This window comes from Lepidochelys kempii, chromosome 3, assembly GCF_965140265.1.
Source record: "Lepidochelys kempii isolate rLepKem1 chromosome 3, rLepKem1.hap2, whole genome shotgun sequence".
In the NCBI taxonomy this organism is placed as follows: domain Eukaryota; kingdom Metazoa; phylum Chordata; order Testudines; family Cheloniidae; genus Lepidochelys; species Lepidochelys kempii.
In genome coordinates, this window is record NC_133258.1 from 114,886,817 (window position 1) to 114,908,399 (window position 21,583).

Consider the following 21,583-nt stretch of genomic DNA (forward strand, 5'->3'; position numbering starts at 1 on the left):
TTGGGATAAAATTAACACATACTAAGACAGTGTCTGTGTCAGCTATTTTGTTAGCATTTCAACTAGCTGGTTTGAAAAAGAAAAAGTTTGACATATTTTTTGCAGTATTTTAAATCATACTATGTGATATTGAACATTTGCTAAATGTACAGGGTACATTTCCATTACATTTGTTTATGAAGTGGAGTTACATATTCCGTACATTCTGTCCTGAGCAGTGCGGCCTTTTGATCTCTTGGTATCCAAAAAATACTGGGTTCCCCCCCATCATATAATATGCTAAATTTAGTTGGGTCTAATTAACTGCATTAATAATTTCCTACAATAAGTCTGCGCTGCATTTGGGAGATGTGATTGAAGCACGTGTAGACATATCTGGGCTAGCTTTTATTTTGCTAGCTCGGGTAACAGTAGCAGTGAAACTGTGGCACTTTGGGCAGGGCCTGATCCATCACTGGGCCTTAGGCAAACATACGCTTCTGGTTCCCTACCTTCTAATATGACCATGTGCCAGGTTGTAATAACTCTTGCTCAAATTGCTCCCAAACACCCCTTTTTCATGATGGAGGGGTGGCTGGGCCAAACTCAAGCGAGTGATGTTTTGACATGGGGCATGGGGTTGCAGCGCTACTCAGATTTGGCCCAGTCATGAATCGGGGGTGGGGGTTGGCCAAGCCAAACTGGCATCTCCATTAATTTCCATCCGCTCTCCCCAAATTTGGGCCCTAGACATGTGCGTAGTTTGCCTATGTGTTAATTTGGCCTTGAGTATGCACAATGGATGCTTGAGTATGTAACCAGGGTCCTGGATGGGCAGGGTTAGCCTGTACAGTCACCTGTGTTGCCATGGCTTCACTGCTATTGGGACTGGAATTCATAGAATCATAGAAGATCAGGGTTGGAAGAGACCTCAGGAGGTCATCTCGTCCAACCCCCTGAATTAGTTTTGCTCTAGCTAGATCAAACTAGCTCCACATGTGCTGCAGTCACATCTCCCAACTGCAATGCAGACATACCCTTAGGTTTGAAATTTTGGTTGCGTGCACTTTTTTGTTGTTGTCTTCGTTTCATTATTTGGTAGACTAGGTCAGTAAATAAGGGGATGAGGATCAGATTTTGATCTTTGGGGCCATATTTTAAAACATTCTGGATTTTTCAAATGAAAACTCTCACCTGATTTTTTTTTTAGGAATTGAAAACCAGCTTTTTAGTTAATTTGAAAATCGGACTAGAGTTCCCTTATGGAAAAGTCCTAAAACAATGATAACCTTTCCTTAAAGAATTTTTGAACCATTTCCAATAGAACTGAATGGAGCGTTGTATCGTATATAATGGTTCAAAAATGTACAGAGAGGAGAGAATTCTCAATGCAATTCTAAAGCTTTCTAGAGTAGAATCTTATTAGTTTTAATACTTGAAAGCCTGTGCTGTTGCCCAGGTGTGATTTGTAAAGTCATGTGAAGCGACAGTGACTGATGGAAGAAAATATCAGGCAACAAACATAGAAAGAATAGTATCAGAGGAGTAGCCGTGTTAGTCTGGATCTGTAAAAGCGGAAGAGTCCTGTGGCACCTTATAGACTAACAGACATATTGGAGCATAAGCTTGGAGCATAGGTTTTCCATTCCTCAGATCATCCTAGTAGCCCTTCTCTGTACCTGTTCCAGTTTGAATTCATCCTTCTTAAACATGGGAGACCAGAACTGCACACAGTATTCCAGGTGAGGTCTCACCAGTGCCTTGTATAACGGTACTAAAACCTCCTTATCCCTACTGGAAATACCTCTCCTGATGCATCCCAAGACTGCATTAGCTTTTTTCATGGCCATATCACATTGGCGGCTCATAGTCATCCTATGATCAACCAATACTCCAAGGTCCTTCTCCTGCGTTACTTCTAATTGATGCGTCCCCAGCTTATAACTAAAATTCTTGTTATTAATCCCTAAATGCATGACCTTACACTTCTCACTATTAAATTTCATCCTATTACTATTACTCCAGTTTCCAAGGTCATCCAGATCCTCCTGTAGGATATACCGGTCCTTCTCTAAATTGGCAATACCTCCCAGCTTTGTATCATCCGCAAACTTTATTAGCACATGTCAAGGTTCCTCCCCCACTCTGAACTCTAGGGTACAGATGTGGGGACCTGCATGAAAAACCTCCTAAGCTTATCTTTACCAGCTTAGGTCAAAACTTCCCCAAGGTACAAAATATTCCACCCTTTGTCCTTGCCGCTACCACCACCAAACTAATACTGGTTACTGGGGAAGAGCTGTTTGGACGCGTCTTTCCCCCCAAAATACTTCCCAAAACCTTGCACCCCACTTCCTGGATAAGGTTTGGTAAAAAGCCTCACCAATTTGCATAGGTGACCACAGACCCAAACCCTTGGATCTGAGAACAATGAAAAAGCATTCAGTTTTCTTACAAGAAGACTTTTAATAAAAATAGAAGTAAATAGAAATAAAGAAATCCCCCCTGTAAAATCAGGATGGTAGATATCTTACAAGGTAATTAGATTAAAAAACATAGAGAACCCCTCCAGGCAAAACCTTAAGTTACAAAAAAGATACACAGACAGAAATAGTTATTCTATTCAGCACAATTCTTTTCTCAGCCATTTAAAGAAATCATGATCTAACACATACCTAGCTAGATTACTTACTAAAAGTTCTAAGACTCCATTCCTGGTCTATCCCTGGCAGAAACCAGCATATAGACAGACACACAGACCCTTTGTTTCTCTCCCTCCTCCCAGCTTTTGAAAGTATCTTGTCTCCTCATTGGTCATTTTGGTCAGGTGCCAGCGAGGTTACCTTTAGCTTCTTAACCCTTTACAAGTGAGAGGAGCTTTCCCCTGGCCAGGAGGGATTTCAAAGGGGTTTACCCTTCCCTTTATATTTATGACAGCACACTCCCACTTTTTGTGCCAAGGTCAATAATAAAAAGATTAAATAAGATTGGTCCCAAAACTGATCCTTGAGGAACTCCACTGGTAACCTCTCTCCAGCCTGACAGTTCACCTTTCAGTAGGACCTGTTGTAGTCTCCCCTTTAACCAATTCCTTATCCACCTTTCAATTTTCCTGTTGATCCCCATCTTACCCAATTTAACTAATAATTCCCCATGTGGCACCGTAACAAACACCTTACTGAAATCTAGGTAAATTACATCCACTGCGTTTCCTTTGTCTAAAAAATCTGTTACTTTCTCAAAGAAGGAGATCAGGTTGGTTTGGCACGATCTACCTTTTGTAAAACCATGTTGTATTTTGTCCCATTTACCATTGACTTCAATGTCCTTATCTACCTTCTCCTTCAAAATTTTTTCCAAGACCTTGCATAATTTTTTTTCTCTTTCTTAAAAATAGGAACTATGTTAGCAATTCTCCAATCATACGGTACAACCCCTGAGTTTACAGATTCATTAAAAATTCTTGCTAATGGGCTTGCAATTTTGTGTGCCAATTCCTTTAATATTCTTGGATGAAGATTATCTGGGCCACCCGATTTAGTCCCATTAAGCTGTTTGAGTTTCGCTTCTACCTCAGATATGGTAATATCTACCTCCATATCCTCATTCCCATTTGTCATGCTACCATTATCCCTAAGATCTTCTTTAGTCTTATTAAAGACTGAGGCAAAGTATTTGTTTAGATATTGGGCCATGCCTAGATTATCCTTGACCTCCACTCCATCCTCAGTGTTTAGCAGTCCCACTTCTTCTTTTTTTGTTTTCTTCTTATTTATATGGCTATAGAACCTTTTACTATTGGTTTTAATTCTCTTGCATCATCAGTGATCTACAACCCATCCTGGACAACGATCCCCCACTTTCACAGGCCTTGGGAGGCAGGCCAGTCCTCGCCTACAGACAACCCGCCAACCTGAAGCATATTCTCACCAGCAATGACACACCGCACCACAGTAACTCTAACTCAGGAACCAATCCATGCAACAAACTTTGATGCCAACTCTGCCCACATATCTACACCAGCGACACCATCACAGGACCTAACCAGATCAGCCACACCATCACCGGTTCATTCACCTCCATAGACACCAATGTAATATACGCGATTATGTGCCAGCAATGCCCCTCTGCTATGTACATCCTCCCTGATTGAACTAACCTCGTTATCCCTAGCCTAATTCTTGCTTCCATATTTATACCTGCCTCTGGAAATTTCCACTACATGCACCTGACAAAGTGAGTATGCACCCACGAAAGCTTATGCTCCAATACATCTGTTAGTCTATAAGGTGCCACAGGACTCTTTGCCGCTTTTATAGAAAGACTACACATCCAAAACATGCACACTGTCAAATTGCAGTGTGCACACATGTGACTGCTTTGGCTCACATTACCTAACTTAAACATAGATTCCAAAGGCAGCAGGGACCACTGAAATGGAACAGGTGCCGGGGCTCAAGCAATCATTTAATGGTTTAACTGATGTGGCAACCCCAGATGTGCTGGGGCTATATGAACTGCCAAGCCTAGAGGTGCTGGATCTGAGTCCCAACAAGCCCTGGCACAAATTAAGCACTGCCCCTGCCTCCTGTTGCTCAGGAGCTTCTGCTCTGCCTGGGTCCCAGCTGCACCACTTCCCCAACTTCACCCTCTCTTGTCTTTTGCTGCCCTGGGATCCTCTATTTACTCTAGGAGGACCATACATGAAGGCAGGTCTCATTGGCAGAGCAGGTCTGTTCCTTAGCCCTGAGACTCTTGCACAGAACTTTGCCTGAGTGCTACCCTGAAAATCACAGGATCAGAGGAACTTCTCATGACATCACAATAGCTCCTCCTGCAGGCACCAAAATCCTATGACTCACTATCAATTTGTGAGTGTTGGCAACACTGAACGCGGCCTTTCCATGGTTCTCAGAGGAGACTCCCTTTCCCTGCAGTTGGGGGAGCTGCCATTTCATCCCCTCAATCTTCCAATCCTCCACTATTGTCATTACCCCTCTCAGGTCCCTCCTGCCCCCACACCTGCCTGCACCCCATCCCCTTGCAATGCCATAATCTGCTCCTCCAACTTTTCCCATCAATCTTTCATAGCGTCCCTTCTGCTCCTCACAGTCCCTGTGTTCCGTCTAGCCCCTGAAACAGAGTGGCAGAGTGGTGTTTGTGTGTGGGCCTGTGTTCAGTCTCATTGCAGACACTGGGAGGTGGCAGCCAACTTTATTAAGGACAGCTTCACTTCTATATGCAAATGAACTGTAGGCAAATGGTGGCCATCTTAGTGACTTGAGGTCCATTGACAGTAATTGGAGATGGTAGCCATTTTGAACAAGGGAAGATTTGTGAGTAGAAAAAACCATGCCTGTAGCTGTTTCCATCCCTTGACACTGACTTATAGACATTCTAAACATGCTTCAGAGGGACAATATTGGAATCTTATTAGGGTTGGCACCTGTGAGGCACTGAAACTGGCTGGTGTGTGGGAAAGACCTTGTCCCAAGAAAGGTGGGACCAGCCTGAGGGTGGGGCCACTTCCCAGGAGAGGCAGGACCTGTCTCCGGGCAGGGCCACGTCCTAGAACTGGAGGGGAACCATGCTGAGGGCCTCAACTTTCAGAAAATTATACAAGATTTGGAGGGTTTCGGGGACAGGACTTGAGTGCAAATTCCCAATTGGCTAGTGTCTGCCTCTGGCACATGCAAAGCAGGATCTGGGTGCTAGATGGGCAGCTCTGGTGCACATCTAGCTGTGACATGAGTGCACAAATAACCTGAAAAATGACATCTTGTGACCAGCAACCAACAAGGCACTAGAAAAAAACATCCAGGCTTGTCAAAAACAGGTCAGGTGGCAACTCTAATTCTTATGTAGATTCCTATTAAATTCCATGGTGGTTAGGGATTTTTGTACTTCTGCATTCTCTTTCACCAAACTGTCCTCCAGTTCTCTGGCAAAACTGATACAATTTCATGGCCAGGTTAATCAGGATAGTTTCTGTGCTGTCTAATTCTCTGTCTGTATCTTCAGTCCATATGTAATAAGTAAGGCTGTGAGTCTTTCACGGAGGTCACAGAAGTCATGGATTCCGTGACTTCTGTGACCTCCGTGACTTTCTGGAACTTCCATGACTTCCGCAGCGGCTAGTGCGGCTGACCCCAGGGCCGCCCGAGCAGCTGGGGCAGCCTCGGAGCCAGCTCCACCGACCGCTGCTCCAACAGCCCCAGCCAACTGGTCCTGGGCACTGTCAGGGAGCAGCGGTCTGGGAGCAGCAGTGGCGACCCAGGCTGCCCCCGCCCCGAGGAGCAGCAGCAGTGGTGGGGCCCCAGGTTGCTCCTTACCCGGAGCAGTGGCAGCGAGGCTCTGGGCTGCCCCCAACTTGGAGGAGCAACAGTGTCTGCTGGAGCACCCCTCCTCAGCACTGAAGATTTAGGTAGGGGTATTTTTAGTAAAACAGGTCACTGGCCATGACTTTTTGGTTATTGCCCGTGACCCCTCTGTGACTTTTACTAAAAAATACCCATGACAAAATTGTAGCCTTAGTAATAGACCCTTCCAGAGGGACAGCTAGAGACAGGGTCACAACTGGAGGCAGCTTTGAAAGTCAACATTAATTGGATTTTAATTTTTCAAATCCAAAATCAGTGGTGGCTCACATATGTGTTTAATTTTATCAGCCCCCTGAAAGTTGTGTGGGTGCAGGATGAACGATTATGGTTCTTTTCAGCTTTGTATTTTTGAGGGAGGTATGCAAAACTGGATTAGGTCTTGCAAACTAGGTAGTAGGGATTTTGTTTTGCAAAACTAAAACCCGGGGTGTCTTATAGTCATGTCCCATTTTATCTGAACCCATGAATTTGGGATGGTGGGGTTCAGATAAATGATTTTGGGCTCATCTCCATGCACAACATTCTGTTTCTGATGTAATTATTTGTTATATTACTATAATTAAGCAACTCCTTAATCCCCTCCAAGAAAACTCAGAGAGCTCTGTTGTATGTTTATCCATGATCATTGCCAAGCAATATCCCTATCCTGCCAATAAATCATTCTATTTCTATTGCTGTTAACGATTTCTGGCTTTGTGAAAAGGGCCCTTTTAATATAGGCACTGATGTCCTGCCATTATATCCCACTTTTGGATGAGATAGAAAACAGAGATCTTGACTGCTCATGCTCAGTAAAAATCCCATGGCACTTTTCACAAGAGTAAGGGTTTTAATTCCAGTATCCTGGCCAATTTACAATTTGGATTGTTAGATTGTGCTAGCTCAAATTCTCCTTTCAGTTCCCATTACATGCATTTCACTTGGATTCGCTTCTTGTTCTAAACGGTTGTCGTGTTGCTATGCACTGTTCAACAGCTGCTGTGTTCTGCGCCAGACATGGTTGCATGTCAGTGGTGTTTGTGTATATATATAACTTTTAAAGAACCTGGGGATTAATGGCACCAATAAATATATTTTTATTATTTTGTTAGCACATCATTTTCTTGGACAGTCTTTTATTTTCATGTTACAGTATGTTCAGCATAGAAAAACTGTTCTGTTTTTTTTAAAGGGGGCAGGGGCACATGCACATTTTACCTTCTGGAGTGACAGTTGGCACAGCACTGGATTGTTTTTTTAATACTTCATTTTCTTCCTTGAGCTTTTTCTCTCAAAACATAGTAATAGCAAGGATACACTATCTCTTGTTTTACAGGGAGAAGCCTTTAGAAATGCAACAGAGAAAGATAGCTAAGTGCAAAATCAGTGGGGACTCAAGAGAGCAATGGTTTAAGCACCATGTATTGAAATAAAGTGATGTTTTGATGAAAAGGTAGAGAAATCATGTATAACGAAGGTTTTGTTTTCGTACCTAATGGATAAATCCTAGGCTCTGTCAAGGAAACTACGAAGCACATTTGACCTTCTAAGTCTCAAATGACTGACAGCTAGACAAAACACTGACAATTAATTAATTATGTTCAGGACAGAGATTTTAGGCCTGGGCAATGTAATACATGATGTCATCAACAAATTCCTATTTTTAGCTGTGGGGCAATGTAGCATCCTTGAACCCAAGCTTTGGATTTGTAAAATAGCCAGGAGGTTAAAAAACAAAAGCAAAACAGAGAAGAAAGAGTAGGCATCTTTAGTGAATCTTGAACACTCATTCTTCCAGAGAAAAATAGCTTAAAATTAGCCAAGGTTTGTTGCGACTGAAAGTTGCTACCATATATTGTACCTTGGTGAGTCCTGTGAAATTGTTGGGGATCCCACTCCAGATTGATATTCACATGAGAAAATGCCACCATTACAGTGTGTACTTTTGCAACTTCGGCAAAGATGCCAAAGGTTGAACTGGCCTGGGAACTGAATGACATTCTCCTTCACATAAGTCCAGGTCAGGTCTGAGGGATAGTAGTAGGCGAATATGGGAAGCTTGAACTCTTACAGTTCATGTCACACCTGTTCAGTAGATAGACAACTTTTGTCTCCTAGGTTCAGCACCTTTCATGATAACACACACACATGAAGTATGAGAGAGTGAGCGAGAAAGATCTCTGGAGGACTGTCTAAATTATGGCATCTTCTCTGGGCTTCTCCAAGGGTGGCAGCTCTGTCCAGAGCCTCTACACCATTGTGTGCTGTGGCCCCATATATGGCATATCCCTCCCACCTCAGCTTTTGCCTCCTGCATACACCCTGTGATGGGGCTTGCAAGATGGTGCTTGGAAAGCAGTCTTAAAGCAGTCTTCTGCAGTGCCTGTACCAGGGGAATTCTTTCCTAGTGGATATGGGGCTCTTAAGGTCCCTTTTTCATAGATTAAGAGGCCAGAAGGGACCATTGTGCTTATTTAGTCTAACTTCCTATATAACATAGGCCATAGAACTTCCTGAATTAATTACTGTTAGAACTACAACATATCTTTTAGAAAATCTTCCTATCTTGATTTAAAAATTGCCGGTGATGGAGAATCTGCCACAGTCCTTGGTAAATTGTTCTCACTGATAAAATTTTGCACCTTATTTCTACTATGACATTGCCTAGCATCAACTTCCTGCCATTGGATCTTGGTATACCTTTGTTATCAAATGTCTCTTCTCCTTATAGGTACTTATAGACTGTGATCAAATCATCCTTAACATTCTTGTTGTTAAGTTTAAGAGAGAGATCTCCTTGTGTCTTTCAGTATAAAGCATGTTTTCCAGTTGTTTAATCATTCTCATGGGTCTTCTCTGAACCCTCTCCAATTTATTCACTGTCTTTCTTGTATTGTGGACACCAGAACTGGACCCAGTCATAGGAGCCAACTTTTCCCGGCGCCAGTGAGCGCTCGTGCTTCCCTGGCCCCGCCCCAACTCCACCCCTTCTCCCCCATTCCAATGCCTTCCCCAAAATCCCCGCCCCAACTCCATCCCATCCCTGCCCATATTGGACCCCTTCCCCAAATCCCTGCCCTGGCCCCGCCTCTACCCCGAGCGTGCCGCTTTCCCCCTCTTCCCCTCTCCCTCCCAGCGTTTGCCACATGAAACAGCTGGGAGCAAGGGGGAGAAGCGGAGCCGTGATGCGCTCAGGGGAGGAGGCGGAGGTGGAGGTGAGCTGGGGCGGGGCGGGGAGCTGCTGGTGGGTGCAGAGCACCCACCAATTTTTCCCCAAGGTGCTCCAGCCCCAGAGCACCCACAGAGTTGGCACCTATGGACCCAGTAGTCCAGTAGTGGTCACACAAGAGCCAAATAAAGAAGTAACATAATCTGTCTACTCCTGCTCAATATTCTCTTGTTTATACATCCAAGGATTGTATTAGACATTTTAGCCACAGTGTCCCACTGGGAGCTTAGGTTTCACTGGTTATCAACTATGATCGCCAAGTCTTTTTCAAAGTTAATGCTTGTCATGATAGAGTGCCCAGTTCTTAAATATGGCCTGCAATCTTTGATTCTAGATGTATGACTTTACATTTGGATATATTAAAACACATATTGCGCACAGCTTACCAAGTGATCTAGATTGCTCTGTATCAGTGACCTGTCCTCTTCAACTTGTTCCTTCCCAGTTAGAACACTTATTCTCTCTGGCCTTTACATTTGATATAAAGAAGCCGGTGGGAGTGAAAATCTTACTACAGGTATAGTATCACCAGAATCATATATAGAGCAAGACTATTACCGTCCTGCTTTGCGACATGATGCCATAGCATATAGATCCTAAAATCATATCGTCATTTTGTTGTAGCTGTGATCACATTTATCACATTGCAAACACATCATTAATTTCTTATTTGCTTTATCATGATGTATCTTTCGGTGTTTCTGCTTACAAAGTTTCCTTCTTACTCCACCCATTAAGTATATATGTTTAAGATGATTTTTCCCTTGATGTATTAGCTTGTGTAGGAAAGTGGAAGGCTGAGGTCATAGTTTCAGTACTGGTGTTTATGTAAGGTAGAGTGATGTTCACATACTGAAAAACACATTTAAAACAGTGTTAAATAGAGAGTTTTGCTCAACAGGAAAGTTCAAATAGGAGGTATTGTTCCAAACGAGGCTGTTGGGCCAGTTGTTCATTATGTTCATTAGCAGTGCCATTCTGAAAAGTAATAGAGTGGGTTAGGACAGGGAACACTGACAGAGAAAGAAGAAAAAACAAGGGAGATATAGGAATGGGTGAAAGTACGCGGAGATGACTGGGGGACCTTTCCCCTTAATTGAGTAAACTGTTGGGCAGTAAGAAGTACAATCCAAAGGAAGTTTAAGACCAACTGAAGTGCAGAAGAGCTTTTCCCAGGGAAGTTAAAGCTGTACAAAGAGAAGATATTGTTAGTGACCATTTCAGTTTTAATGCTGTAGAGTTCTGTTTAGCTTCTTGAGAGAATGTTTCTGTACCTGTACATTTCTTCCAACCTGCTCATCTATTCAGAATTCAAAAGCTGCGTTTTTCCAAGTTCAATCTTATTTTATTTTCTACTTACATTCACAGTTTTTAAAGGGCCCCTGATATTATTTCTCTGTTTTTCCTGGGATTTACTGCTCCTCTCAATTTAGCTTATTCCGCAATTGTCATTGATGTGCTATTTATTTCCTCTCCCAGATAGTAAATAAGTTATTAAATAACCTGCACCTCACCCAACTCAATATACTGTCATTTAGGATGCATGTTAGTCAGTTTGAGATATACATGGCAATGTTTTTATTCAAGCCAAAATGAACAATTTAATTCAATTATTTTTTGTTACATTTTCAGTTTAGACTTTGTGAGGCAGAATCTCAAAGGCTGTAATAGGATTTGTGACAGGAGTGGAGCAGCTTTACCCTCAAGATACTGTGTTTTTAAGGTGTCAGTAGTCTCTGGAGTCCTTGCAGCCTTTCACCCTCCTCTCTGAGCCTATGCACTTCTCCCAAGTGCCATTGCCCCTTTAATTAAGGGTCTATAAACCCAGGCCTCCCACTTGCCAGTACATTGCAATACCTCCAAATCACAAAGCAGGGGTGCTATATGACAAAGCAAGTTATATTTTTACTCTCCTTCAACTGTTCTTTTTCTTTTTGTCTACATCATTAGTTCTTCACCTATTTCTCTTCTTCCCTTTTCTCCTTTGTCCCTAGTTAGCCAGCAGAGAACATAAGCATGTGCTTAAATTTTAAATGAATGGTAAACTTCAGTGGATTTAATAATATGGTTGAAGTTAAACACATACCTAAGTGCTTTGCTGGGCCAGGGCCCTGGTTCCATCTTGTTGCTTTTTCATTACCACTCTTACTCTTTTATCTTGCTTTTTACTTCCCTCTCTTCTCTTCACTTTATACTTTTTTTCTTCATCCTGTCGACAAGTTCCACATTGCTTTCTCATATACTTTCCCTGCTTGGCTCTCTTCCTCCCCTACCCTCCCTTTTCAATCTCTTTCCCTCCTCCTACTTCTCCTCCTCCCTTCTCCTTTTCTTTCCCTACAATATTTTTGACCCTGAAGTATGAGTTACACAAGCCGACTTTATGCTATCAAGGTTACTATTCTTGGCGATGGGTTCATCCACAGTGTCTGACGATAGCATTAGAAAGAAGTCTCTTGTATTGCAAAAGGGGCTGCACTTTGTAATGATAGTGACATCAAAGAGCCTCAAAACCACAAAGTTACAAACAGCTATGAAATGTTTCTTTTTAAAGTCTAACTCCTGGGTTAATGATAGCAGAAGTAAGACAGCTGTGCAGGTGCACTAATTACATTACTAGCAGGGGAAAAAAAGCTGGAGGTTACACTAAAAAGAGAGATCTGTTTTCTCCCACTTTGTAAAAAATATTGGTCTTGCAGTACTGGAAAAGCAGATTGTGAGACACTGAGAAATATACCATGGAAATGGAAGCGAAATGTAAAATGTAAGGGAATAGCTGTTCTGCTTTGTCAAGGTTTATGGGCTCTTGCAAAATCACTGAAACTCATGCACTTGAAGCCATGAACCTTACTCCCTTCTTTGTACATCAGAGCACTGATGTTACCTCCTACTTTGTGACAGCTGCTTGCTCTATGCCTGTTTCTTTTTTTAAGAGATAGTATCTGAAAACTCAAATAACTCAAATTTGCTCTTCAAGGCTTTTTGTGCGGGACTTGAAGAATAAATGTTCCTTTTCTCTTGGAATGACTGTTATATTTCAATTGCAAACTAAAACGTACACCTATAAATTGCCAACTAACTTCACAGAATGTTAGCATATTCTGGGAAGCATCAATAAAATAAAATGCTTTTAGAAGAATTTGTAGAGTTCATTTCAGCACCTCTGTTCACTTTTTCTTGGTAACCAGAAGAGGAAAATTTGATTTTATAACCTATTTACAATAGGGTATTTGAACCAAAATCTTCATTGTCTTAAACTGATACAAATGGTTCAGGTTGTTGGGAAAATAAAGCTTTTTCCTTGCTCTTTGACTCATTTAATCTGCATCACTTTATCATGTAATGGGCACACAGCTCATTTGCTGGGGCTGCCCCTGAGCTGCAGATTTTGGATCAGGTTTCCCAGAAACCAAGCAGGGTTCTGACAGAATCCTGCCTGCAATTCGATGAAGGTTGTCACCCTGAGACAATGTTGTGAAACATTTTGGGTTTGATTAATCAGTATTTTCTGCCAGAAAAATCTCCAGCCAACTCTAGCCACACTAACCATTCTGAACTGGCATATGGCTTCCACTGTGTCCACAGAGCACTGGTTGCCTTACAGTGATTCAGATAGGATGGCTGTTGTTTTACAGTTATCATTTTCTCAGCAACCAATCTTCCCAGAGGCTGAGCACTAGCAAAGATGCTACCTGCACTGAGAGAGCTTCTCTCACTGGCATAGGTACTTCCCCTCCCTGAGAAGCCCTCCAGTTGACATAGCGCTGTCTACACCAGAGTTAGGTCAGTATAACTACATTGCTCTGAGGTATGGATTTTTCACACCCCTAAGTGATGTAAGTTAAACTGACATAAGTTTGTAGTGTAGATCAGGGCTGGGAGATCTTGCTTTGCCTTCCTTCCTTATTCCTCCTTGGTCCTTTTCATATTCCCCCTACCTATTCCCCTCTCTTTCACCACACACGTTAGCCTCTGAAATGCCCTCCTGCTGTCATTCTGCAGCTTCTCCGCTGGTGACACAACTGTGCATTACTCACTGAGACCTTAATCGCTGCTCCTTCTTATCCCCCTGTAGTATCTCCCTCCCCTATGTCCAAGCTTCTCCATGTATGCTGCTCTCCTGCTCCTTCCTGGGATGCCCTCAGTCTGCATGTGCATTGGGTCCTACTGCTGTCAATGAGAGACTGTGTGATAATTATTCCTGAGACCCACAGCTACCAGCTCTGTTACCTCTGCAGCAGAAGCAGCACATTCCTGGAGGGGACGGGGGGGAGCATAACTGCATACTTCTACATTTCACAACAAATGTTAAAGAAATATGTAAATTCTTCGAGTGCTTGCACATAACCATTATACTAGGTGTGTATGTGTCTTGTGCACCAGTGCCAGAGAGCTTTCCCTAGTGGTACCCATGGGGCAGCCACACCAGTGCCTTGGTATGCCTCATGCTCTGAGCCAAGGATATAAAGGGCAGAGTCACCCATCCTTCAGTTCTTTTATAGCATCCATTGTTGGTAGTTGATGTGAGCTGTCAGCGTATTGCTTCTGTGAACATGCCTTTATAGTGAGTTGTCTATCTAGTAATAGTGATACTCACTTGGAGCTCCTTGGACTTCTTCCCCCCCCATTATTCCTGTTATTAATAGTTAGTGGGTTGAGTACTGGGGATCCTATGCCAAGGTCCCCTGGTTTCAAGTTCTGCTCTTGGTGTCACAAACTGAAGCCCTTGAGTGATCCTCATGCTTGCTGTTTTGAAGTGCTTGGGTAAGGATCACATCAGGGACAAGTATTTGATTTGCCAGGGCTTCAAGATGAGAATTAACAGGCAAAGAGAAGAGTGTCTCGGGTACATCCTCGTGGAGACCACTCTTCACCCAGCATTGGCGTCTGCTTGGTTGGAACAAGAGCGTTTCTTGATCACTCCTGCCTGAAATGCTCCCCTCGCCTGGCCTGAGGACAAAGACAGAAGGAGAACCCCCTCGTCAGAGCAGTCCTGAAAGAGGCACCCTCAGCCTCCAAAGCCTCAGCTTCGACATCAAAATACTAGGTATGGGATTCCTCAACCGAAGAGACTAGCTACTCTGGTATCAAAGGTAGACTGTGCCCTTTGGCCCATTGCCCCCCAGTACCGCATTGTAGTGGCTCTCTGAGAGCAGAGCTGTTGACTCTGGTTTCCATTCTGGGACTGTTGAGGCTGACTACTTCCTTGGCGCAGACAGTGAGCTGTCACCACTGCTCACAGTGAGGTAAAGGCCCTTTACAGTACCAACCACCCTGAAGGCCTACATAGTCACAAAAGATCTGCTGAGCCTTTTGGTACCACCCTCACTGATCATTCAGCCTGACAGTGTCCTTCTGGGACTGTTGCATGTGGTGCACACATTGGCTTCCATAATGGGGTTTGTTATGGCACCAGCAACCTCAGGTCTGGCACTGCTTCCATCAATCACCTTGATGCCAGCTCAGAGACCACTGGTAAGTGCTCCACCTCAGAACATGGTACTGATAGCAACCCATGTTGCTGCTTGTACTGTAGGCCTGTCATAGATTATAGTTCTGGTTTCTGATGCTGCTGGCTGATACTGCTCTACCTTGGCAGTTGGGGAGTTCTCATACTCCTCAGAGTTTGAAGTGGGCTCCTCCATATTCACTTTCAGGGAATCCAGGGCTTTCTCCGGGATTTCTGCTCTCATAGAAGTTATCCTGACAAAAGCAGATCAAAGGAATGGATTGCCTGGTCTCGGCACAGTTGCCTTCTGGTACCATACCATCATAGGCCCTACTGGGCAATGAATCAGCAATGAAAGTTAAGTGCTGTTCTCAGGCTAGTGCCAAGGTACCTGAGCAGCCCTCGGTACTTTAACATATATCCTGTTCTGCAAAATCACGTGTTACTGTAAGAGCGAGGCGACCATTCAGGTTCTGCTCCGGTAAGTATATCCAAACTTATCTAAACCTCTTCAGTCTATAAACATTGGGCTGGATATCTCACTCCAACAGTTCTTCTTGTGGCCTTTCTGAGCACTACCTGCTTGCAGTGGGGGTGGAAATAGTGAGAAAAGAGTCTTTAGGCTGGATGTTCCTTGGGGAAGTGGATGTCTCTTCTTTTGTACCTTGTACAGGACAAAGCCTGCAGAAAGCACTTACCAGATAATAAACAACAATATTGCAGTGCCTGTGCAATATGCAGTCTGTCATAGCAACATGGAAGTAAAGCCATATAAAAAAAATGAAATATAAAGAAAAGCCAACTTTCTGTCCCCTCAAAAAGTAGGTTGGATTTCTATCGATAGGAGTTCTTCAACAAGTGGAATTTTTGATGCGGGCTGGGGAAAGGACCTTGTATTTTATCTGAACTGATTCATCCAGCTTTATGAAATTTATCACTTGCAAAGGTGATTGGAGATTTTATGATTTTGTGTGAAAAATAGTGTGTCTTAGTGTTATAAAATCAACAAAAGGGAGGCTCAAACCACCATTGTGTTTCCCTGCCCTGTAAGCAACATTGGAAAACTAAAAATAATGAGATTGGGGACAGGGAAGAAATGAGTATACACCAATTCAATGCACAGAAGTGAAATGAAGTGGAAAAATAGTACGTATCAAGAAACAAAATGTGGCTGGTTGTGTGTTTGTGAAGTGAGCACTGTATTGCTGGAGGGCAAAAGATGGTGTGGCTGAGGCGTAGGACTCAGAATTGGGTAACTGGAAAGGTCACAATAACTTCCAATGATTTCCTTACTCCTACCCTGTAATGGACACTTCAGTATTCCTGCTGCATTATCCTTGACTCTATTCTCAACTCCTTGTGTGACTCCAGGAAAATCACTTAACCTTTCTGTGCCTCAGTTTCCCCATCTTTAGAACAGGGATAGTGCCTCACAGATGTGTTTTGAGGCTTAATTTGTTCATATTCTGTGGGCTGGGTATGCCCCAAGGATTTGGTACCCTTATCTTTTACAATATGAATGGTTTATTTTTCTTTAAAGAGATGCTTGCTTTTTAAAAGCTTTCAGATTGTGTTTGAAGAACAACTTATTTATATTGTATTGCTCTTTCCCAAACTCCTGCACCACATTATATATGAGGTGAAGATTTCTATTTTAGATCCTACTCATCTCCTTTTTCTTTCTTACCTCCTGCTGTCCTGTCAGCTCTTTGGATCCCCTTTGCAACATCCTCTACTGGTAGCGAGACAGTGACTGTTTCTTCAACCTTGCTGTTACTGAAACAGAAATGAGAGCACACTTGACAAAGCAAAACCACTTCAATTTTTCTTGCATTTCCCTAAGTATCAATAGGGGATTGTCCTTTAGTCTTGTGCATCATGGAGATTTATAGAGCCTCCCTCTGCCCTTTGAGTAGCTATTATTGCACCCTAATGAGTGCCAGGAAATTGAATAGAAATACAGTCTTCTATGTGCAGTAGGATCTGTGAAGTAGCCTCTGGGCTTCATTATCCAGAGCCTTAACTACGTTCTGCTTACGATTAGATATAATTGATTCCAACTATAAAGAAAGCATTTTGCATCTACAGGAACGTCATGATAATAGTCACACTGAAGACTCATCTTGGTCTACTTTCCTCTACTTATCTTCTGCTACAGTTTCTTAACTTAGGAGGGCAGGGGATGCTATAGCTTCAAGGACTGTAACAAGTGTGGAGTTAGTAGTTGTCATTTAAGATTCACAGAAATTGTCCTATTGCTTTTTATCTCTGACTGGGCTTCTGGGATTTCTGGGAAAGTCTCTCTCTCTCTCTAAGTAATTCTTGTGGTTGACTCCCTGTGTGAGCGAGTGTGCATGCATTCGTCCTCCATCTCTCTCTCTGACACATAGAAAGAGAGAAATATTAAAATTCACCTGTCAGGCAGGTAATAAATAATGTGATTAATTACATAAAAATGTTTCTAAGTTCTATCTGAGCCGGAACAGATGTATATATTGAAACTCGTTGACTAATCTAGGCTAAGCTGATCATTGAGCATGAAGGTTATTGAGAATATCCTTCATATAGTCCAACTACATTGTATACACAGATTCATTTATATTAATCTTCTTGTTCTGGCAGAGAGAAGTAGCAGAGAGACAGAGACAGAGTGTGAGTCTGCTGAGGCCAGGCAGTACTTCTTGCAGAGGAGGATTTTCAGTGTAGAATGAAATGAGATTACAACTTGTATTTCCCAAATACAACCCACATACCTGGATTTTGTTTTTCACAGTTAGGAATTTTGAAGCATTAATTCTGCCTCATCTTCAGGAAGGAAGTTTTATACTATTAAAATCTTGTGCAAGATAATACATTATTTGAATTACATGGATACAAAGGCAATTACAGTGGTCAAAAGCTTGTTATGTTATTCCCTCCCTCGCTAATCATTCAGTACAGTATGAATGGAGAGGGGAGTGCATGGTGCTAATCAGTTTCTCCTAAACAGATAATATTGTGTACATGAATGCCCTTATAGCCTAAGCGCAAAGAAGACACCAGCAAATGCAAAGAGAGCATCACAAGTATGTTTTTGTTTGCCTGTAACACACTCGAATGAATGAATCATTGATTAGCCAAATGGGTTGTGAGTGGTATGCCCTTTGGTCAAGGTTTTTTAACCACTGAAATGTTTCCCCAAGGTGGATATTTCAGATTCTTCACACCAGCACAAACTAAATCTTTGACTTGAGATTTGAATTGCCTTTTAATGATAATTTTTTAGTACATTTTGTAACCCTCTGCATCATGATTCTAGTAGCCTTTCTGTAGTTCAGTTATATAGTGTTCCAGTTGCAAGAGAGAAGCAGTAAAAATGATATAATGATATCTCATTGCCAATCTAGAATAAAATGCAGATATGCCACATAAATGCAATATTACACACACAAGTGCACATGCACATAACACACAGACACTACATAATGTACCTCTCTCACACTCTCTCTCTCACACACACACACACACACACTTTTGCAGTGTTGAAATTTGTTTGGAGAAGAATCTTGCAAACCCTAAAGATCTTCCACATTCACAGGAATAACTTCCCAGAAGTGAAGGGCTTTGGAGGATGGAACCTAATTTTCTTTTTTACATAATTAAAGGAAAACAAGTTTTAGGTTCTGAATTTTTAAAAAAACCAAACACCCTAATTTTTACTTCTCATAATGAGTCCTACTTTGCCTAAAAATGAATGAATCACAGCCCAGAAACCCATGTCTATGTGCAAAATGTCAGCCTTAGGTTGGTGCAGGAAAACTAAGATTCTGAACCTGCAATCAGAACCATACAGGCCACTTGAAAACACTGGGGCTTTGCATGTGTGCAAGGCTCATCTGCCCTCATTCTCACTGCAGGACCAAAACAGACAGTTACCGGTACAGTTACTGTGAGAATCATACTCAGTGTCCTCATCTGTGCCTATAAACTGTCAGTCATAACTTTTTTCACATTGATGTTTGTATATAATTTCTTTAAAAAAAAAGAAAACAAAATAAACACAGAAGAAGAAAAAGTACTTGTGCAATTGTTTTAATGTATGTGCTTGAATGTATGTGGTGATCACATGGACAAACGCTTTATGGATCCACTGGAGAGTGTCACAGAGCCTATTACTTCAGCTCTCTGCCTGGAGAAGTGGCTGTTGAGGGGCTTTGCTGCTGATCCATCTCCTGAGGCTGGGGAGGTTTACTCTTCTGGTCCCAATAGAAATGATGAGTGTCCACCCCGGATACTCAGATTGAATGTTGAAAACAGGGTTTGTATCAAATTCTGATCTCAGATGCATGTGTGGGTCTCCCAGTGGATACAGTTAATGCTAGTCAAGTGCATTCAGTGGTAGAATTTAGCCTTCTATGTATAGCATGAAAATTCTTTCCCAAGAATGTTTTTGTTAGCCTATCAGATGTAACATATAACATCTGTTTATTACTCACCCAACAATTTTCTGTTAAGAGGCAGCTTTTACTATCTACCGGATTTGCTAAAAGCAAGTATCTTCAATTATCAGTAATCATGTGCATCTGCACATAGTATGAATGCAGCACTTTTCTGAGGAATTGAATCTCTTCACATCTTTGCATTTCATGTTGAAAAGATATTTTTTCTCTTGATTTACCCTGGGACAGCAAAGGGAAACTAAACAGCATGTGCTGAAATGAAGAATTCCTGGTGTTTGTTGATGTTTTACCACTGATAGTCAAGAAGAAGTTTTGAAAATGTTCCCAAAACACAGGCAGAAAGAGTAGTGGCTTTACTATGGCTATGATCCCTTAAACACTGCTTACCTTCCTCTTATCTCCCAATATTTATTTTCTGTGGCTTTGTGTGACAATAAGGAATGGATTTTTACAAAAATATTTACACCTACATATTGGTAAATATCACAACAATTCCTATTGTGTTAACAATGTCTACTGGCACAAATTCTCGCATGTTACCTGGAAAACAATATGTTTTCTCAATCTATGTTAAAATATGAAATCAAATTGATATGAAACGAGATTAATAAGAAATCAAATTGCATAAAGTGTGCATTAAATTGATATGACATTAAATTGCATTAAAAGTATACATAGATATGAATCGGTATCTGCAGCGCTGCAGGGCTCTTCTGGGAACCGCAGTTGCGAAAGCAGCAGCCTGGTGGGCTGCCACTCCCATGAGCCAGTGCCCTGCACTGGCAGCTCCTCCAGCATGGCTGTACTGCCCCCAGCCCCAGCCCTACCCATTGCACTAACATGACCAGGGACAGCTGCCGATGAGCCTGGTACCTGCCCCAGTGGATGGGGCTGAGGGTGGGAGCTGTCAGTGCGGGGTGCTGGCTCCTGGGAGTGGCGGCCCTCCAGGCTGCTGCTTTTGCTGCTTCGGTTTCCACTAGAGCCCTGCAGCTCTGCAGATACCTATTTATATCTGCAGATATCCGCATCAGTGGATATAAATTTTGTATCCGCGCAGGGCTCTAATATTGGTTGCAGCTGTGAGCACTCAGCACTTCTGCAAATCAGATGCCACGGTCTCAGATTGGGCACACAAAAAACAAGGAACACGCAATTAGTTAACACGTGAAAAATTTCATTTAAGTAACTCATCTGGCATCTCACAGGAACTCTGTGACAGAGGCAGGTATAGAATCTAATTTTCCAGGGCAGCTTTGATTTTTCTTGACCATGAGACCCTCCTTTCTCTTCCTGCAATTTGCTGCCTCATTCTCTACATACCTTCTAATTTGTGAAACAGATGAGGCAGGAGTCAAAGAGACACCAGCCTCTTTTAGTACACAATCTTGATTCATTCCCAGAGCAGGTCAATCCGGTGCACTGAATGAGGCTGGGGTCCTGTGGAAAAAATAATATGTGATCATGTAATGAAAGACTGTAATGCATATGCACAAAGGGGCTGAATTAAGGAGTATCAAGAGATTAAATTACTTCTATATTTGGCACGTGTGCAACCACTACTGGAATACTGTTCCAGTTCTGGTGTTCACAATACCAGAGGATGTTGATAAATGGGAGAGTGTTCAGAGAAGAGCCACAAGAATGACTGAAGGATTGGAATACATGACTTATAGTGATAGACTCCAGGAGCTCAATCTGTTAAGTTTAACAAAGACAAAGTTAAGGGGTTACTTGATCACAGTCTCTAAGTACCTATGTGGGGAACAAAACTTCGATAATGGGGGTTCTTCACTGTAGCAGGGAAAGATATAGCAAGATCCAAGAGCTGGAAGTTGAGGCTAGACAAAAGATTAGAAATAAAGTACAAAATTTTAACAGTGAGGATAATTAATCATTGGAACAATTTATCTCAGCCTGTGGTGGATCCTCCATCACTGGCAATTTTAAAATAAAAATGGAATGTTTTCCTAAAAGATATGCTGTAGGTCAGATAGAAATTAATTCAGGGAAGTTCTGTGGTATGTGTTATGCGGGAAGTCAATCTAGCCAATTACAATGGTCCCTTCTAGCCTTTGAATCTATAAGTTTGCACAAGCAACCTTAGTTCTGGCATTTCCTAAATTATGAATGT

At 42.3% G+C, this 21,583-nt stretch overlaps 1 protein-coding gene and 1 long non-coding RNA gene across 6 annotated transcripts in view; one reads left to right on the forward strand and one right to left on the reverse strand.

Moving 5' to 3' along the window:
* Nucleotides 1-21,583, forward strand: part of ESR1 (estrogen receptor 1) — a 258,838-nt gene that overhangs the window by 12,324 nt on the left and 224,931 nt on the right. Inside the window, exon 1 of one of the 3 annotated variants that reach the window (XM_073337679.1) lies at nucleotides 14,983-15,039. The exons of the other annotated variants lie outside the window; for them this stretch is intronic. The gene's annotated coding sequence lies outside the window, so the exon portion shown is untranslated. Of the gene's footprint in view, nucleotides 1-14,982; nucleotides 15,040-21,583 lie in introns of those variants that run through there. 3 annotated transcript variants of the gene reach the window in all.
* Nucleotides 10,324-21,583, reverse strand: part of LOC140909127 (uncharacterized) — a 35,322-nt gene continuing 24,062 nt past the window's right edge. For 2 of the 3 annotated variants that reach the window (XR_012158091.1, XR_012158090.1), the window contains exons 2-3: nucleotides 16,701-16,789; nucleotides 10,324-10,545 (exon numbers count right to left, since the gene is read on the reverse strand). This is a non-coding gene — a long non-coding RNA (uncharacterized lncRNA). Of the gene's footprint in view, nucleotides 10,546-16,700; nucleotides 16,790-20,772; nucleotides 20,890-21,583 lie in introns of all 3 variants that reach the window. The other variant, XR_012158092.1, reaches the window with a different exon arrangement.